The sequence below is a fragment of the Aotus nancymaae genome, unplaced genomic scaffold, assembly GCF_030222135.1.
Source record: "Aotus nancymaae isolate 86718 unplaced genomic scaffold, 86718_ANA_hifiasm-v0.15.2.pri h1tg000058l, whole genome shotgun sequence".
Classification (NCBI taxonomy): Eukaryota; Metazoa; Chordata; class Mammalia; order Primates; family Aotidae; genus Aotus; species Aotus nancymaae.
This window is the reverse complement of record NW_026988472.1, coordinates 53,073,138-53,086,387: the sequence shown is the minus strand read 5'-3', so window position 1 is coordinate 53,086,387 and position 13,250 is coordinate 53,073,138. Positions and strand designations below refer to the sequence as shown.

The window sequence follows — 13,250 nt, the reverse complement described above, 5'->3', positions numbered from 1 at the left end:
CTGGTCTCAATAATGTAATTTTTAATAAAATGCATTATTGGTTTTAACTGCAAATAAGTCCGATTTTCATGCATAGCTGTCGATTCAGCTTCAATATTTTGTATGCACATTTCAAAATCCTTAGCATATTGTTTTAAGTCAATGCTACCTAAAAATTAATCACATTTTTATGCTATGTCTTTTTTGAAGTACATATTTTTTCATGTCTTTCTATCAATGCTACGCACACTTGTGTTACATTTGTCTTTAGTCCTTTTAATGCTGACCTCCTAAACTCTACTTGCTCAATTCTTATTCCTAGTCATATTTAATTAAGCTTTCCTGACTGGAATTCTAATTTTGATTCACAAACTTGACAAGGCCTTTTGGAAATCAAGATTCATTAAATCAATTTATTTAGTATTTCACCCTCAGAGAAAATACAAATATTTTAAAATCCCTCTCTCCCAGACTTCCTATTTTAAAAAAATTAAAATATGCGACAAACGTAAGTAAAACTTTCTAAAATTAAGAAAAAAAATTTACGGGGATCAACATTGTGTTTACATCACCTCCCTCCAATTTATTGATCTAGTGATGATTGTCTGAAGTCCATGAGATCTAGGATAAAACATGACCTAACCAGTAAAAGACAGAGAAAACACAGCCAAAGGCTATTGTTTGTTTCAGGAAAAAATAGTTAATTGGTTATGACTCTATTAAAACAACCTCTGGTGTTCAGTTGAGTCCTTCCTTTCTCATAGGAAAACATAGAAAATAAAAGTTGTAGCACGATAGAAAGCTTACATGGATACCAAAGACAAGTTCGTACAGCTCCTTTATTTTATGGAATAGGAAACTTGCTAAATTGAGACACAGAGTAGCTACACAATAAGCTCAGGGCCACTTAGCAAATAATTAGTTAAAAAACGAAAAATAACCAGGTTACTAATCTTGTTCTAATTCCTGTCTCTTGCATTATCTTGCTTTTTGACAAAATACTGGGATAGAATGAACTAACTGGAATAATAATGGTAATAAACATTAATAAAAGGTCCCACTTAATGGCTCTAAACTATTTTGTATGTTTAATTTTATGCACATTTCTTTGAGGAAGATGTGATTACTCCCATTGACAGATCCAAATACTGAGTTATGCAGAAGCCAGTGACTTATCCCAAATTCCAGAGCTAGAAACTTTTGTATGATGGAAAAAGCAAAAGCCATTTCATGTCAAAGCTCAGCATATATTCTTTATGAATGCTATCAAAAGAGTCAATAAAATATTCTGCAATATTTTATGGAGGCTGATTTTGTTGCTTGTCTTCTCTCCCATGTCTGTGATTTCCAAGGACTATTTACTTTCTACTATCTTTACCCTTAAGCATAAAGAATGCCTATCATTTTACCATATTCCTCAACTTACTAACTAAATTCTAATGGGATTATTTTCCCTCCAATTTGTAAATTTTTCTGGAATATGTATTTTAAAGACTCTTGGATATTGACAAATAAATCATAATTTTGCATGTAGACATCTATCGTCATTTGAAAAGTTAAATATACTGGTTGAATTGCCTGATATGTATTCATTTACCCATTCATTCAGATAATGTCCAGAGAACAACTATTCCCTCCCAATTCTAGGCTTTACCATATGGATGGAAGGGCCGCTGTGACATGGCTTATCATGGCTCGCATTGTCCTAGTCCTTATACTCTCGCAACTTGAGTCTCATGTATGAAGACATGACTTTGTGTCTTTCTAGGAATTTATCTTTGCAGCTCACTCTTTATAATACAGTGACATTTTTCCCTGTGCAGTTTTAGAAATAAGAATCGGGTGAGTGAGGTCATCTCAAAAATTAAGCCCATTCACGTGGAAAGTTTCTGAAGCAGTGACATTGCCTATAGATATGAATTGTGTCAGCATTTCAGCATGCCATTTGAGGGTGAGAATGATTCAGTTTGTGTGTATGTGTGTGTGTGTGTGTGTGTGTGTGTCTGTGTGTGTGTGTAGGCTTCATCCTGTCATTTGCCATTAGGGGCTATGACAAACGTTTTGCAGATCCTTCTTGGAGCCTGATGCAATTTCAGAAAGATAAGTGGCTGCACTCTCGGTCACTTCATGCTGCCCTGGGGGTATTCAGCAATGCAGTATGCCTTTTATTGGTACTGCAAAATGTTGCTGGAAAATGTGCTCTCATAGGAATGCCCCTGAAACATCGACATATTACAGAAATATTCATCTTGACTTTCCTTGTGTTTTCCCTGGAAGGTGACAACATTGCTAGAAAATCCTGTCTGTTCCTAACTTCCCCCATCTTCACAGAGCTTTTCTCTAATGTATATTGCATGTCTGTTATTTTACGGTAAATACAATACTGTGAATTGTTACCTATAGCCACATATCATTTTATGAATTATTATCTAGATTTTTTTTAAGAGACAGAGTCTCGCTTTGTTGTCCAGACTGGAGTGCAGTGGCATGATCATAGCTGACTGTAGCCTCCAACTCCTGGGCTCAAGCAATCATCCCACCTCAGCCCACCACGTAGCTGGGACTACAGGTACCCATCACCATGCCTAGCTAATGTATGTATTTATTTATTTATTTTTGTGGAGAAAGGGTCTTGCTATGTTCCCCAGGCTGGTCTCAAACTCCTGGCTTCTTCAAGTAATCCTCTCTCCTTGACCTCTGGAAGCACTGGGATTACGGGCCTGAGCCACTGCATCCAGCCTATAACCCAGAATTTTATGCATATACATCTATGATAACTACCAAAATAAAGTCTTTTGGCTGTTAAAACTACATCTTATTGAGAAATAGAAAAGATCTAAATATATTCAATATCATATATAGTTGTATGGTAAGTTACAGACAAATGAGTTAATATTGTTCATGTTTGCAGTTTAATTTGAATTTTTCATGTAGTTAGAATTAATGAGATCAAAATGGAATTTTATAGTATACTAGAACTGGACAAGATGTGAAGTGCAATGGAAGAAAAACTTAGAAGCTCCTAAATTGAGAGAAATTAAGGAGGGCTTACAGTAAAGAGGTGAACAGAATAAGCTTAGAATGAGCTGGTGTTAGTGAGATGCACTGCTTTAGCACTGGGAATATGCCATGCACAGCTAAAGACTTCATTGGCATAAAGGGACTCAAAACTGTCATTAAATTCAGATGGTCTAGTGGCACAATACCAAATATGAATTATTGTTACACTGTATTGTCAAAAATTAGCTGCTGTTTGCTATCTAATTGCAATTTTTTCTTAAAAATTTGATATTTATAAAGTGATACATGCCAAAAACTTTTTAAAAAGGCAAAAGAAAAAAGCATGAATACACTTTCAGAGAAAGCATTATTTACATTTTGTTGAATCTACTTCTATTTCTTTCATATGGGCAAACAAATATATGCACACAGTTGTTGTTGCTTTTATATAAATGAAATTGCAGATAGTGTTATATATTTTAATAAGATTTATATAAAATTATATAAATACATTTTCATTGAATTTATTGGCATAAATACCACCTAGGTCAAGGAAAAACATGCAGGGAATTGCACAAATCTTATATTTTCATTGAATTTTGGGTGTAAATACTACCTACATGAAGGAAAAGTATTACTAATTTAGAAGCCCACCTCATGCTGATTCTCGTGGCGTTCTCTACCATCTTCCCAAAAGAAAACACCATTCTGATATTTAACACCAAACTGCAGTCTGGTGTTAAACTGGACTGCTTTTGAATTTTATATAAATGAAATTTTATGGTGTGTTCTCTTTGTCTCTAGTTTCTTCTGTTCAACATCATGTTGGTGACATTAATTTTTGATGTAGACTGTGGCAATAGATTACTCATTTTCTTGGCTTAGAGATTTCCTTATATGAATAGCCACACTTTATTCCACTTTTACTGGATATCTGAGTAGTTTCCAATTTTTAGCAATTCCATGTAGAGATGCTATGAAGATTATTAATATAAGTATGCGTATCTGTATGTATGCATCCATGTGTGTGGACATACGAACAGACACCTTTCAGTTTATGCTGGGTGAATGTGTCTATTCAGATTTGGTGGATGTCCTCAGATAATTTCCCAGAAGTGTTGTACAATCAGCAGTATTTAGAAGATCCAGTTGCTCTAGTTTCCTTCAGCCCTTGAAACTTCTTGACTTTATTTCATTTTAGCCATTTTAATGCATGCACCATGTTACCTCATTTTGGTTTAATTTGGAACGTCCATTGTGAATAATGAAGTTGGACTTGCTTACATGGCTCTTGGGAATTTCAATATGCTGTTTTATAAAGTGACTGTTAGGCCTTGCATTCTTCCTTTCTGCTGAACGGCCTGTATTTTCATATTGATTTCTCCGAATTCTTAACACCTCTGAATATGAGTCATCCTATTGCACATTTAGATCAATTTACATATTTTGAAAATACATATCGATAATAAATCTCCCATTTTGTAGCTTGCTTCTTTGTTAATGTTGTCTTGATGGATAGTAATTAGTTATGATAATGATATTGTTTAGTTGTGTCCCCACCCAAATCTCATCTTGAATTGTAGCTCCCGTAATTCTCATGTGTTGTGAGAGGGACCCAGTGGGAGATAATTGAATCATGGTGGCAGTTTCTCCCATACTGTTCTCATGGTAGTGAACACATCTCATGAGATCTGACAGATTTATAAGGGAAAACCCCATTCATTTGGCTCTCATTCTCTCTTGCCTGCTGCCATGTAAGATGTGCTTTTCGCCTTCTGCCATGATTGTGAAGCTTCCCTAGTCATGTGGAACTGTGACTCCATTAAATCTCTTTTTTTTTCTAAATTACTCCATTCTTGTGTATGTCTTTATCAGCAGCATGAAAATGGACTAATACAAATATGATCCAATGTGTTTTTTCTTTATGTTTCCTTGATGTACACGGTAAGACATTTTTTAACACAATATCGTGACGGTATTCCTCTATGTTGATTCCTAGATCCATTGTTTTACTTTTGACATTTAGACCTAACATTTGTAAGGAATAGACTCTCCTCCCATAACCACACACACAGTTATCCATCGAGAAGTATGTATTGAAAAAAAATCTTTATCCTACAGCTGTGTAAGAATTTTTGTCAAAAAAGCAAATCCCTATATGAGTAAGTATATGTTAGTCTCCATTCTGCTCCATTAGATTATTTATAAATTAATTTATTGATATATTGATATACAATTAATTTTGGGGGCATGGAATACATATCTAATGATTTCATATAAATTAAATATCATTTCTAAGTTTCTAATTTTTGTTAATGTGATGTACATTGATTTTCAGTATTGAGTCAGTCTCACACTTGGGCAATGAATTTAACGTAGTTGTCTTTTGCATATCTCTGAAATCAGTTGGCTGATATTTTGTTTGATTCTGAGTCTGGGTTTACAAATATAATTAGCCTGCAATCTGGTGTTGTTCTAATACCATTTTATCTTAATTATTATAACTATATAACAAATGTTAGTATCTGGAAATGTAGGTCTCCCTACCCAAGTGTCTTATTTTACTACATTTAGACTATCTTCGGTCTTTTTCATTTCCATGTGCATGTTAGAAACTAAGTATTAATTTCTACATGAAGAACACTAGAATTTTGACTGATTGTAGTCATTCCACAGGTCATTTTATCAAGAATTAACATCGTCACATTGCATTCTGTTTCAGTCTACGAACATGTCACAGCCCTCATTTACTTAGCTTTCATGCATTTTTTGCAATACTATTTTGAAATTTTGATTGTTGGTCTTGCAGAATTTTTGTTCTACATATCCCTAGGTATTTAAAGGATTTTAAAAATGTAATTTTATAGAGACCACTTTGATTTTCTCATTTGCAATTTACTCATATACGATTTACTCATATATGTTCTGGACATTGAGTACCTATCTAATGATTTCATATAAGTTAAATATAATTTCTAAATTTCTAATTTCTGTTAATGTAATGTACATATATTTTCAATATGTAGCCAGTCTCACACTTGGGCGATGAAGCTAACTTAGCTATCTTTTCTATGTTTCTGAATTCAGTTGGGTAATACTTCATTTAGGAGTTTGGGTCTTGGTTTGTAATTTGTCTTTATTAAATTGCCTTCCACAGCCTCTTGCTACCAAAGTGGGACCTGAGAAGCTGCATTTCTAACAAGGTTCCAGATGACCACAATATTGTTTTTCCATGAGCCACTTAGTAAAATGCAGAGAAACTCAGTCTGAAGTTTAGTTGACTGTATTTTCTCTCCCGGAATCTTCTTCAAGATTGCAAAAAGCAACTAATATGTATGAATGAACATCTTTATATTTACTATCATGGCCCCAAGGCACTCCTGCTTTAGTGACAAAATGATGTGTATATAATCTGAATCTCAAGGCATTACAGGTAAATTGAAGCTGCAATAATCTGCTCTTAACTTAACCTGGGATCTTTAAAATCTTAGTATTCTTCAATCTGCCTCAGATCAGCCAGTTCATAGTTTTGAGTCTGCCCTCTAAAGAATGAGATACATAGAAACCATGTCTTATTAGTTAGTTATTTTGGTTGCAAGTAAAATAACTTACATTTGGTATCTTGAGCAAGAGAGGAAAATGCATGGAAAGGATATTGACATAATCCCCCAGGATCAAAGAACATATTTAACCACAAAGACTCTGTAAAGTAATTCATTGACTGGGTGCAGTGGTTCATACCTATAACCCCAGCCCTTTGAGAAACCAAGATGGGAAGATTGCTTGAGGCCAGGAATTTGTGACCAGCCAGGGCAACATAGCATGACATCATCTCTACAAAAAAAATTTAGAAAATAGCAAAATATGGTGGTGTGCACCTGTAGTCCCTGCTATTCAGGAGGCTGAGGCTGGAGGATTGCTTGAGTCCAGGAGGTGGAGGATTCAGTGAGCTATGATCACACCACTGCCCTCCACCCTGGGCAACAGAGTGAGACCCTATTTTTTCTTTTTTTTTTTTTCTTTTCTTTTGTAGAGATGGAGTTTCATCATGTTACCCAAGCTAATCTCCAACTCCTGGGCTCAAGCAATCTACTCACCTTGGGCTCTCAAACTGCTGTGATTACATGCATGAGCCACTGTGCCTGACGTGTACTTCTTTATCAGAATTACACAAAGCTGTTTCTTTCTAAGGCCTCTCCTTCTTCTCTTTTCCTGGCTGTTCTGCAAATTCCTAGAAAGAGAATTGAATTGGTCCGTTCTAGTTCAGATGCTCATTCATGAAATGAATCAACTGAGGTCAAGGCTTGGGGTCTTCCTAGGAAAAACATAGATAAACAAGAATTTTTCCTAGATTGGAGGTAAGGGAAAGCAATTTCTGGAGGGTAACGTGCTGAAACCAACAAAGATACATCCATTAAAGATATAAGCAATGTGTTAGGAGAGTCAAATCCCATCTAAATTTATTCCAAATGGGAGAGCACAAGTAGGGGAGACATTATTTATTGCCTGCATGCTATTTATCTCTTTTACCTTATTTAGCAGTTGTTTTTGCAGACACACACATACGACAGAGTTGGTCCCATGGTGTCTGTGAACAGATAGTGGCTGTAGTCATAATAGCGGAAAATGAGGTTGCCAAAATGCAGAGTTTGCTGCTGGGCATTCCATTGAATGATACAAAGGCTCATATCAGGTAATGTAGGATCCTTCCTTAATAGTGAGAGGAAAGCAACGGAACTCTGTCTGCACCTGCCCATGAAACATAACAATGCAATCCAGCTGTGATGTCCGTGAGAGAGTGGCCAACAGCAGTTGTTCAAGATGTGACATTTGATGATACCCCTGAACACTGGGATTAAAGTGTTATTTTTCAAGAACAATATCTGTGAGGTCTCAAGCTCATTTCCTCATTCTATTTACCAGGACACATGGCCTTGTCAGTTCAAGAAGCAAGGAAGAGTGACAAGTCTAGACTTCAGCCTTTTTTATAAAGATGAGGAGGAAGCCATGGTGATTGCTTTAACAGGTAAAGAGAACACCCACTTTGCTATTTCTACCACGCATTTCTTAACTCACTACCTGTATGTGTATGTTAATCATGAGTCCATATATTGCTGCATAATTAATTTTATAATGAGTATAACCCTAATTATCCTTCCTCAAAGATTTAATGTGTATTTTAATATGCGTCTGTCAACATAAACACTACTTAGATATTGCAAAATACATTTTATATGTCTCAATGTAGATAAGACTGCTTAGCATATTTTTCATTTTCCAATGAATAATGCAGGCTGAAAATTTAGCTTTTTACAAGGGTTTATATAAACTAGAAGTCCTTGTGCCCCAAACAATATTGTTTATCATATGCCAGATGATGTGTAGAAAGATAGAGTGGGCTTAACTAAAAAATAAGTGAAGCACTCTAACCATCTGTATTTATTTGGTAGATATAATCTTTCATAATTTATCACCCAAACACATTTCCATAACAACATAATATGTATTTTTAACGTACTGACCAACAAGTTGCAAGTTCTCAATCGTAATCACGAAGTAGTCCTTAGTGAAGCTAAAAATAAGCCCTGCATTTCTGCAAAACATCTCAATATAAGCATCTTCCCTTTTTGCAAAATGTATTCTTGAAATAAATGTTTTCATAATATTCTCATGATCAAAATGCTTAAAATTCATCATCACATATTTGACACTAAGTCATTTTATGATATTAAAAAGTAGCTAAATTTTGTTGGTCTAATTCTGATATAAATTAACACAAATTTCCATTTTATGCAGTTGTTGGGGTCAGTTATGAATAATTTACAATGCCATTCATATTTGTCCTTTTGTTTCCCTCCTCTTTAAAAGCTCTATCTCACATCCTCACATCCTCTTTTTACAATTCCAGCTATGATACTGAGCACATGATTACAGTGGAACTAAGCTTCATAAGAATATCCCTGCTTCAATGATGACGAATACTTGATTCTAAATAAGTTTAAAATTTCTAAACCACCAGTCTCTAAATGAAACATTTTCACTATTTGACTAATTTGGCATGGAGATATTGACAAATAAGCATTCCACCCAATCAGTCAGTATTCTCTGGTTAATGTTCTTGCCATTGGAATTGCTTGTCTCATGAACTAGGAATTGAGAGGAAAAGAAAGTCCTGGTATTCTTGTGATAGCTCAGTATTCGCATAGCTGCTCTATGAACTCCAGGGAGCTCCAGGGAGCTCTAGGATAGAATTGAACATCCAAGGTTTTCTGAGTGAATGTTGATTGCCCTCCATGGACTCTTCCCTAAGCAAGAATAACTCTTCCAAGCTTCTCTTGAAAACTGGGTTAAAGTCCTATGAGCAAAAGTCACATGGAGTAAACAGAGAAGTTTGCTAAAATCTCCTGCAAACACAAACTTTGCATTTGCAGCAAATGTCATTTGGAAAGGGAAATGTTCGTTTACTTTCTGTAGGTATTTATTTTCATGAAACTAATTTTACCCCATTCCCCTGTTGAAGGATTTTAGAAAAACCCATTGGTTGCCATCATTGGGAGGTGGTAATTTGAAAGCTTTAAGCTTGCTAATCCCAAAGGTTTGGGGGGAAAATATTAGTCTTACCTGGTTTAAAGTATCTAGAGAAGACCCTGCAGTTTTTGAACCACAGTGGTCCAATCTAAAGATACAGGCCATGTATTATTCAGTGTATTTTAATGGGATGGGAGACAGAGGTGAGTAGGGGACATTGTGTATGCCACAGGACATTTGACAATGAGTAGAGACATTTTTGATTGGGAGAGCACTCTGCTGCCTAGTTGGTAGAGGCCAGAGATGCTCCTAAACATTCTAAAATGCACAGGACACCTCCATGCCACCACAAAGAATTATTAGTCCCCAAATATCTGTAGTGTCAAAGTTGAGAAAGCACACTGGAAATCCATCTGACCTCTCCAACGGAGGAGACTGCTGCTTCTATATCTTGATTAGAAGACAAGGTACCTTAGTTCCAGCCTCCCTTGATTCAGAACTGCTTTTCCATTGTAGGATCCCATCATCTCCTCTGGTCCGTTTAATATACCTGTTAAATTACCATCTATTTTACAAGTATTTGCCAAAACTCACAATTTTCCATGATTTCTAGCTCTCCACATTCATAGATTGTTTTTCTGGTTCTTAAGGAAACTTATTTAGACCCTGGCAGAGTGTCTTCCTGCCTGTTCAGTCTTCTCAAAAGCACCTGCATATTCCAAATGTGTTTCTCATCTATGCACTGGAACAAAATCCTTCACTTTCATCATTTACACAATTTCTTGACTACAGGGTCTAGTCTATAAACATTTTTCAAAGAAAGAAAGATTACAAAACCAAAATATTAATAGTTATTTGTCCTAGAATTAGTGGCACTGGTCACCTTATTCTTTATACACGCTTTTGTATATTTTCTTAATTTTCAATTATAAATACAATTGGCCCCTAAACAGCATGTGTTTGAACTGTGCAGGTCACTTAGACATGGATTTTCTTCCTCCTCTGCCATCCCTGAGACAGCAAGACCAACCCCTCCTCTTCTTCCTCCACCTCAGCCTACTCAACTTGGAGATGACAATGATGAAGACTTTTATGATGATCTTCTGCACTTTGGGAGGCTGAGGCAGGTAGATCACCTGAGGTTAAAAGTTTAAGACCAGCCTGGCCAACATGGTAAAACCCTGTCTCTACCAAAAATACAAAAACTAGTTGGGCATGGTGGTAGGGGCCTGTAATCCTAGGTACTCTGGAGGCTGAGGCAGGAGAATTACTTGAATCCGGGAGGTGGAGGTTGCAGTGAGCCAAGATCATGCCACTGCACTCCAGCCTGGGCCACAGAGAGAGACTCTTGCTCAAAATAATAACTATAATAAATTATAGTATATTAAATCCTTGTCCCTCTAAGCAACATTATCTGGATGGCACAAAGTTTTCTGTTATTCTCAAACTTAGCTCACATGAGCACTAATAATATCTTTAAATGATGACAGTGCAGAGCCAATACTTTTACATTTGCTGCAAGAAATGTATCCTATTATTGTATAGGATCCTATGTACATTTGAATTATGTTGGGATGACTTCATTTTTAAACAGCAGGAGTTCTTTAACTTTTATGTTTATTGATATATCATAGTTGGACATACTTTGTGGGTACATGTGCTATTTTGATACATGCATACAATGTGCAATGATCAAGTCAGGGTAATTGGGTTACCCATCACTTTAAACATTTTTCTTTGTGTTGGAAACATTACAACTCTTTTAGCCATTTTGAAATACACAATAAATTATTGTTAACTATAATTTCCCTACTGTACTATTCAATACTAGAATTAATTCCTTCTAACTGTATTTTTTTTACTTTCTATATTACTTTACATCTACATTTACAAGCTGTATTCTTAGTGTAACTTTAATGTAAACATGTATTTCACCTAAATGTTGGTTGCATGGATGTCCTGATACTGTGTGTCTTTAATCACATTAAATCTAAGAAAAGTAACTCTCTAAAAATTAAGCATAGTGACTGTATAATTTCCTTTGTTTAGTTGCTTGACTAGATGGAAATATGTATCTAAAAAAAGACACAAAGAGCTAAAATGATAACATGGGTAAATAAATGTCTAAATTTTTTATTATTTCAAAAAATAACGATGTACTATGGGGTTTACTGCATATGTATAAGTACAATGCACGGTAACAATGGCAAAAACAGAAGAGAAGGAATGGATGTTATCTATTCTAAGGTTCTTATACTATTCATGTAACGGTGTAATATCTCTTACAGGTAAATTGTGACAGGCTTTACATTCACTATAAACCCTAAAGCAATAAATAATATAATGTAAAGCATTATAGCTTATAGCTAATGTACCAAAAAATGAAATATAATGGAATCATAAAATATATTCTACTAATCCCAAAGAATGAAGAAAATGAGGAAGAACTGAAGAAAAAACAGACGGACAAATAAAAAAATAAATATACAGAGAATGAATTTATTCTTAATCACATTAAATGTAAATGGTTGAAATATGCCAATCAAAAACAGAGATTTTCAGAATATACACAGAGCAAGATCTAATTTTATTCTATTTACAATAAACACATTTCAAATAGAAAAAGATTGAAAGCCATGTTGAAAAATATATAATGTTTACATTAATGAAAACTGTCTGAAATGTGTATATTGATATCAGACAAAAGATATTTTAGAACAGAGAATATTACCATGAATAAAGGTAATTTCAAAATAATAAAGGGGTCAATTTATTCAGAGGTCATAGGAATTCTAAACATTTGTACATCTAATAGTAGAACTTCAAAATATGTGAAGCAGAATCTATAGAGTTGCAGGGAGTCAGATATTTTAATAGTCCTCTTTAATAATTGATAACATAATGACACACAAAATCAATAAACACATAGGAGGTTTGAACAACGTTGAAGCCACTGTCACATATTTTTAGTTTGCTGATATAACAAACCTCCATTTCAAAAACAGATTTATTGTGGTATAATTGACATACACAAAACTGCACACATTTAAAGCACATAATTTGATAAGTCTTGATAAGTATATACAACCAGTAAACCATCATCACAATCAAGAGACTTAACATATAACCATCCTCTAAAGATTTCTCAAGTCCCTTTCTAATATCTCTCTTTTGCTCCATCCACCTCTTCTAAATTACTCTTGGATCAAAGAGGAAACTTCAATAGAAAATAGAATATATTTCAGACTGATTATTAAATCACTGTAAGTAACGATAATTAAAACACTGCTCTTCATTATTTTTGGAATGCAAGTAAAGAAGCGCTTTAAAGTACATTTATAATTCTATATGGTCTTATTAAAATTTTTGTTGTTTTCATCTTAAAGAGGTAGTAAAATAAAATCAAATACAACTGTTTTTTATTTATGAAGAAATAAATTAATGAAGAGAATAGAGAAAATTTACTATGTGTTCATTATCCATTGTGTCTCAGCAGAACATGATCAGGAAATAAAGATGTATATCGCAGGGTGTCTGTCAGCTGCACATAATTAAGTGGCAGAATAAAGATAAACTTCCCAAGTAACACAACACACACCCACATGCACACGCATGTGCATACACACACACATACACACACACTCTTTGCATTCCAGCCGTAAATACTGTAAGTTACAGAAAAAGATTCATGTGAGAGATGAGAGTGAACTCTTCACTCAATCAGAATGGATAGACTATAGGTG

At 34.8% G+C, this 13,250-nt stretch overlaps 1 long non-coding RNA gene across 1 annotated transcript; it reads left to right on the top strand.

Annotated features, from left to right (window-relative positions):
* Positions 1-6,325: 6,325 nt before the first annotated feature.
* On the top strand, positions 6,326-10,636 carry LOC135269962 (uncharacterized). The gene is made up of 3 exons (XR_010338198.1): positions 6,326-6,412; positions 7,903-8,005; positions 10,481-10,636. It is a non-coding gene; the product is annotated as an uncharacterized LOC135269962 (long non-coding RNA).
* Positions 10,637-13,250: the final 2,614 nt, after the last annotated feature.